The 8,220-nt window shown below is 38.1% G+C and overlaps 1 pseudogene; it reads left to right on the forward strand.

The window, feature by feature from the left end:
• Positions 1 to 7,578: 7,578 nt before the first annotated feature.
• Positions 7,579 to 7,693, forward strand: LOC130872334 (U2 spliceosomal RNA; annotated as a pseudogene).
• Positions 7,694 to 8,220: the final 527 nt, after the last annotated feature.

An 8,220-nucleotide genomic window follows, 5' to 3' on the forward strand; every position in this document is an offset into this window, starting at 1 on the left:
GAAATTACATCCTGGGCAGGATAACAGAACACCGAGTGTAAATTAGAAAATGTTTTAGACATAATAGCTGGCACTCCGTTAAGAAAAAAAACAAAAACACATAAAATGAATGAGATGATACAAAAATCCAAAAGAAACAGTGCATAATGGGAGAGGTCCACAGGGGATTCAAAACTTGAGGCATGAGACAAACATCTCCTCGCGTAACTGTGCTTTGTTCTAGGTTTTTCAGCAGAGAATGAGTGGAGAGGCTGGAGCTTTACAAGCAAACCATAATCTGGAGTTGAAAACTCGGTGGTGAGTTTGCCGTGCTTATGCACAGCAGAAGAGGGGATTAATTTATCAGAAAACAGTTTAGGGGAAAATTCCATTTAAAGATGGAAAATGGACTGAACAACTAAGGAACAGTAAGAGACTCACGTACCACTTACATGCTTACAATTCCTGGAGAAGAAAGTAGAAGTAAAAGGGGTCAGAAATGTATTGGAAGTGAAACTGACTTACAATTGTTAAGACTGAATTAAAAACAAAACCATAGCTCCAAAGTACTCTATGACACCGCAAAAGGGTAAATAAAAACAAAATCCCATGTAGGTGTATCACAGCCGAGTTGCTCACATGTAAATATGGGGACATGCTTACGAGAAGTCAGCAGAATTAGTTGTGAGGCCAAAGTCATCAAAGAAAGATGAGTTGGTAGGTGTTTGGCTCAAGACCACTACTGAAAGATACTCCAGTCACCTCTGCATGGGGCTGTGGTGTCTATTCCTGACTTCTTCTTTCTCGACTGCCTTCCACCCTCCAATGAGATTTCTACCTGGGATGCATCACTTCTTACTCTACATATTCTACAGAAAAAGTGGTTAGGCTGCTCTCTTCTCAGGTCGATTGCTAGATATCAAACTCACATTTTCATTGGTAATGTTCTTTTGTTGTTGTTGTTGTTGTTGTTTTGGATTTTCGAGACAGGGTTTCTCTGTGGCTTTGGAGCCTGTCCTGGAACTAGCTCTGTAGACCAGGTTGGTCTCGAACTCACAGAGATCCGCCTGCCTCTGCCTCCCGAGTGCTGGGATTAAAGGCGTGCGCCACCATCGCGCCCAGCCATTGGTAATGTTCTAGTCTTCCACCTAGGTCCCTCCCAGCTGAAATATTCCTTCCTATTATGTTTCCCAGCTTCCTTCCTTCCTTCCTTCCTTCCTTCCTTCCTTCCTTCCTTCCTTCCTTCCTTCCTTCCTTCCTTCCTTCCTTTTCTTTCACTTCCTACCTCCTTCTCTTCTTTACTTCCTTCCTCCCTCTATCTTTTTTCTTTCTCTTTCATTTCATTCCTTCTTTTCTTCCTCCCTTCCTTATTCCCATCCTCCCTTTCTCCCTCCCTCCCTCTCTCTCTTTCATTTTCTTTCTTTTTTTTTTTTTTGTTTTTCGAGACAGGGTTTCTCTGTGGTTTGGAGCCTGGAACTAGCTCTTGTAGACCAGGCTGGTCTCGAACTCACAGAGATCCGCCTGCCTCTCCCTCCCAAGTGCTGGGATTAAAGGCGTGCGCCACCACCGCCCGGCTCTCTTTCATTTTCTCTCTCCCTCCCTCCCTCTCTCTCTTTCATTTTCTCCCTCCCTCCCTCCCTCCCTCCCTCCCTCCCTCCCTCCCTCCCTCCCTCTCTTTCATTTCCTCCCTCCCTCCATCTCTCTTGTTCATTTCCTCCCTCCCTCTCTTTCTCTTTCATTTCCTTCCTTCCTCCCTCTCTCTTTCTCGTTCATTTCCTCCCTCCCTTTCTCCCTCTCTCCCTCCCTCCCTTCCTTCTTTTCTTTCCCCTCCGTTTTTCCTCCTCCTCCCTTTGTGATCAGATATCTTAATTACCGTTCTATTCCTGTGAAGAGACACCATGACCAAGGCAGCTTACAACAGAAAGCATTTAATTGGAGGCTTCCTTATAATTTCAGAGAGTTACTTCATAATCAGCATGATAGGAATTATAGCAACAGGCAGTCAGACATGACATTGAAGCAGTAGCTGAGTTTATATCTGATCTACAAGCACATGGCAGAAATAAAGCTGGGCTTTGAAACTCCTCCAACAAAGTCACTCTCATAACCTTGTAATTTTTTCTAAATGGTCCACCAACTAGGAGCCAAACATTAAGATATATGAGGCTGTGGGGGCCATTTTCATTCAAACCACCATACAAGGTTTTGCTGTGTAGGCCAGGCTAGTATCAGACTCACAAAGGTCCACCTGGCTTTGCATCCCAATGGCTGGTAGTAAAGGAGTCTCTGTGAGGGCCCACAGATGTGAACCTGTCCCACCTTGACTGGTGGTCAGGAGTTTGAGCTTATTTTAGCTCTTTCAGAGTTGTTGACAACAGATATGGCTACAAACAAGAGATTTTGACCTAGGGTGTGGTTAATTAGTATTTTGGGTAACTTTGTTCTACCTGGACCAAAGGTCGGAGAATTCTAGTCAATTTCTTAGTATCAAATTAATAAAGTCTGTTGACTCCCCCCTCCCCTTTGGAATGAAGTTTATATGCATGTGGAAAATAAAGGATTCAGGATTCAGCATTCACTGAATGTCCCTCCTGAACCTGTTCTGTGCTTCTGTCTTTTATTCCTCTCACATCTCTGTTACTTTTGCTTAATAATTCTAATCCTCATGCTCCTACCCTGGAATGTATGACTTTCACTGAGGCTGGTCTACATCATGTCTCATCACATTTGGTCCTCTTAATTTTCTTTTCCATTTGATTGTTCTGATGACCTGCCTCATTCTCAGGATTTTGGATTGGATTGTAATAAAAAATTTCTTTACTTTACCAAGAAATTATAAAAATATAGATATACACTTTGACCTCTCTTTCCAAAAATATGGGTTAAAATCAATAAAACCAAAAAAGTAGTGTTTTGAAAATGATAATAAAATTGATAAACTCCTTATGAGACTTATCAAGAAAAAATATGGAGAATGCAGAAATATCTATAAGAAATGAAAAAGTAACGTTTATGTAGACCTCACATTCAAACTTCAGCCAATATATTTGAGAAACAAAGTTCTAGAAAAATGCATTAAAATTGACAAAAGAAACAGAAATTTTAAATATACTTGAAATAGGATATCTGAAAAATGCTAATTTTCCTACAGAGAATAAAATAGGAAGAACTTGTCCAAGCTCACATTAGTGCATAACAAAATTATATGATGGATATTAACAAATAAAAAATTACAGGTCAAATTCACATATGGCCATGATAGAACAAATTATAAAGAACATCAGAATCAAAGAACACATATATATGTATATATATACTTATATATTATATTATATATAGTATGAAATACTGATTTAGTATGATTTTTTCCAGAAATCTTTGTTTTAGATTATAAAATCTATAGTCCATATTGATAGCATAAAGGTGAAAATGATCTGCTCAATGCAATAGATTCAGAACAATATTTGATAACATATAACAATATTGAATTAGCTATCATTACTCCAAGACACCGTCTTACAATAGATCTTATCCAGTACAATAAATCAAAAGGAAACAAGAATTTAAGTAGAAGGAAAAGTTATTCATATATAACATACCATAGCATAATCGTGTACTTAAAAGTTCTGTGTTTTTGGTAGATTTTAAACTTCATGAATCATTTTTACCAAGTTTCTGCATGTATTATATTTCTGTATACATTAGCACTGAGTTAGAACAATAAAATAATATTTATAATCAAAGAATAGCAAACTGACCAAAGCAGTGCATAACTATTCAGAAAACAATTTCCAAAAAACTGCAAGAAAAATGAAAAGACCCCAAAAGACAAGCAGACACTATATTCACACACTGAACGAGTTATTTATTCTAAATGTCAGTTCTCCTCAGATGATCTACTAGATTGAGCATAATTTTAATGAAATGGCCTGATTCTATGTATAAATTGACAGGATCACTAGAAACTAGAATATTGGTATTTATCACAGCAAGTTAAGGTCCAAGAACAATCAATTTTCTTAGCAGAAAAAAACTTGCTCTAACTGTTATTCATATTTTTATAACATTATAATTATTACAATAATTATAGTGTTATCACAAGAATGGGTCAAAAGATCTATGTAAAAGAATAATACCCACAAACAACAAACTCTGCATATGAGTCTACTTGATTTATGCTAAAGAAGGAAATTATAGTGCAATGGAAACAAAGATATTTTAATAAATGCTTCTGGGTCAGATAGATAGTTATAAAGACAAAAACTGATACTTGACCACTGCATGATCCAACCCAATATTAATTCTAGGTGATAGAATATTAGATTGTTTTGAAAATAATATACCATAGCATAATGATTTGTCCTGTCCCTTTAAGAGACAAGCCACCACCTCCCCAACCCCCACCCCGCCATCCTCTAACTGCCAAGACAAGCTGATCTTCTGCTTCCAGTCTGAGTCCCTCCCTTTTCTGTCTCTTTCCCAGAGAGGTAGCTGCTGATGTGGCTCCTCCTCCCCCCTCATTTCTCTCTCTCTCTCTGCCTCTCTCTGCTCTTCTCCCCTTCTCCCTTTTACCCTCCATAACCCACTAAATAAATATCCAACCTCACTCTGCATGGTGTGCCTATGTCTGTCTCTCGCCTGCTGAGACAGATCAGCTGCGTTTGGAGATCCGTCTGTCTCTCCTTGTGTGACTGGCTGCCCCAACGAGGTCTCTCACCCACCATGCAGCTCCTTGCCTGGGACTTGCTGCCCCTCATGACTCACTGCAGTCACTTGGGGAACTGTGCCATCCCTACCTAGGACTGGCTGCTCTTGGTACCTGCTGCCCACTGCCTGCCGCCACTTCAGGGACCTGTGGTGTGGCCTCATGGCCTGCTGCCTTCTGCAACCACTTGGGGATCCACAGCATTTTTACTTAAACCATAACACGTAGTGTCTATAAATATGAAAGCACTTAACAGAGAATAAAAGATTTATATAAGAGAGTACTTTTAAATTGACAGTATCCATTCCTCAAAAGAATAGAATGAGGACTTACAATATATCATCCAAAAGTGTGTGTTCAGTGTCATGAGCCACCTTTTTGGGATGACTTCTGCTGCATCCTAGCTGCAAGTGGGAAAGCACATGAGGATTAGAGAAGTTAAGTAGAAGGAACAAAGACAAGAAAGAGTCACAGAGACATAGGATAGGACTGGAAGGGCAATTCAGTGAATACTGAATCAGAATTCACCCGTGTTTATTTTCCATATACTTTATACCCCAATACAAATGGAGGACTGCTTTAACAACATACAAAGGACAATTGCTTGCCCCAATACTTGAGACATTAAGCAATTATATCCTAAGTTAATCATTCTGTTATTTGGGCAGTGAGCCCACCCTAGACCAAGTACCCTACAGGCAACCACTCTCTAAATCAAACCTCCTATTACAGAAGAAGGAGCAGAAGTATGACTGAATTCTCTGACCTTTGGTCAGGGTGGAGCAGATCTAATCTATGGGCCATCTTACTGTCCAAAACACCAAGTAACCACACTGTAGGTCAGGGTATGTAACTACACTTCTTGTTAACAACTTGGAGTGAGCAAAATAAACTCAAACTCTTTGACCTTCAGACAAGGTGGAATAGGCTCACAGTTTTGGGCCTCTGCAGTTCAGAAAGTATAAAGAGCATGGTATGTGGTATTCATACCAATGCTTGGGAGCCAGAGACAGGAGCATCTCTTTGAATTCAAGGCTAGTCAGGGTTATGCAGTGAGACCCTTTCTCAATATAAATATAAATAAAATAATAAAAGAATGGGGATATGTTATGTATGTCACAAAAGGCATAAAACAAAAAAAAATTGAACTAAACATAAGATGAAGAGAAACAAATAGAAAGGATAAAACAGAAAATGAGGAAAAAGCTCACATATGCAATAGAAATGAGTAACTATTTTAGTTTCTGAAATTTTGAAAGTCAAAGGATTTTAGTGTCACTGATAAATCATGACCAGTATGTGTTTTAATAATAAAGTTGACATAACTATTGGAGTACATAAAAAGAACAGTAACAATTTGGCCAATATATTGAAAATATAGACACAAAGAATGAATTTTTGGAAAAAATATTTACCAAAATCAACTTAGGAAGACATGGGAAGCCGGAGTAGTCTTGAAATCAACGTCTTCACAAAGAAAAGATTAGATACTGAGAGTTTTAGAAGGAACTGCTACCAAGAACTTAAGAAGTAGGATAGTAAAACCATTCTAAATGTTTTCTTGAAGGCAGAAAAAGAGAAAATAATCCAAGCTTATGTCATCAGGGTAGTCTGCTCCTGAAAATAAAATTATAAATAGATATTATGGTAGATATGGAATGTGAATTGTTTGGTATTATTTCCAACAAGAGGTGAATTTCTTTTCCTCTACAATTTTCATTACCAAGGCTTCTATCTATCATCTATCTATCTATCTATCTATCTATCTATCTATCTATCTATCTATCTATCTATCTATCTATCTCATTAAAGTGTGATGGCAGTGATGCTACAGAAATTCGGGAACTGGCTTTTAAAAGGAAGGGTGGGTATTCATTGGTTTCTTAGATGTTGGAGTTATTATGTGAAAAATAAGACTTCCCTGTTGTGCAGTTCATGTGGCGAAGTCCTGGAACTGTATGGAGATGAGGGGCCCAAATGAGCCTAGCATTCCAGCCTTCCCGCCAAGACATATTTTTATTTGAATTTGTCTTGGACTTCAGCCCAGTCCATTCACTAGCTGAATGCTACTCCTTGATCTCAGCTAATACCACACAGAACTGAAAACTTTCCCAGGGAAACGCTACTCAAAAGTCCAACTCACAAACCTGGGAAGCATGATTAAAAGAAAAAAAAAAAGATTGCTGCTTTAAGCCTCTGTGTTTGAAAGTACTTGGTTATGCAGTAGTTAAAAGTTTAAATTGTTTATGCAGTGGAGAGAACTCCAATGCCAGGTGTGAACATAGATGCAAAAATAGATGAAGCATCTATGAAAAAGCCAGATTTAGTGATCACACACATACACACACACACACAACTGAATGCAGCCATGTGTGGAAATGCACACAAAAGCTACATTCTATCTGTCATGAATTTTCTACCCTTAAGAATATGATTTCCTATCTTATTTCTGCATGCTTTTGTAAAGCAATAAATGCCTTGCCTTTACTATGCAAATGATAAATGGCTGATTTATGATGGAAATCTTGCTTACTCCTCCTACATTTATTATTCCCTGGTTATCTATTATAAGTATTGTATTTTATACATTTTGAAGAGATCTCTGTTCTGTGTCATTGATCAATATGTCTATTCTTTCATAACAACACAATTGTAATCCACTTCATTAGAAGATTCAAGATGGAGCTGAGAAGATGGCTCAGTAGGTAAAGCACTTACTATGTAATCATGAAGACCACGCACTGGATCCCAGTACCCATGTAAATATTGGACAGGCATTTCAGTATGACTAAAACCAGCATTCTCTCAGGAGGAGAAACAACAGAGGTAGCTACTAGCTAAGTCAGTGGACTCTTCACTCAAGTAGGAAACCCTGGTTAACTACACAAGATAAGATGGTTTCTCAGCATTCTAGCTATGATCAAGTGCACTAACTGTTCTTATCAGCTTACTAGTTGATGCATTCTCTATCCAAAAATGATATATTAAGCCAAGATGGGTGCACATACAGCAAATGGGCACATAAAAATAATTCTACATGAAAATGAATTCAATATAAGTATCCACCATGAAAATGTAATTCAAGACCACTATACATGTGGTCACATGCCTAGTTTGAACAGGTAAATGCAAAATAGCACCAAATGATGGTGCGACAAAGAAATTGGGATTCATACATCCTTAATGGGAATATAAATTGGCATAGCCACTCCAGAAAACTGCTTGGCATTGCTTACAAAACCAAACAAGTAATTGTTACACAGCTATGAATAATTCTCTTGGGCTATTATATAGATAAATAAAAACTTATGTTTGAAGAGAACTGTGCAAAGTAAACATGAATCATGGAAAGTGATAGTGGAAGACATCAAAGGTCAACCTTTGGCCTTCACACACATGTGAAACCAGAAACATGTATGCCTCCCTATTATACACACTTCATACACATACATTAAATTGATGGTGAAAATTTTTATCTGATTGCAATAAATGAAACAGAGCCTTTTACAAAAGTCAATGTTCAGTCACCATAAACT

This window comes from Chionomys nivalis, chromosome 3 (genome assembly GCF_950005125.1).
Source record: "Chionomys nivalis chromosome 3, mChiNiv1.1, whole genome shotgun sequence".
In the NCBI taxonomy this organism is placed as follows: Eukaryota; Metazoa; Chordata; class Mammalia; order Rodentia; family Cricetidae; genus Chionomys; species Chionomys nivalis.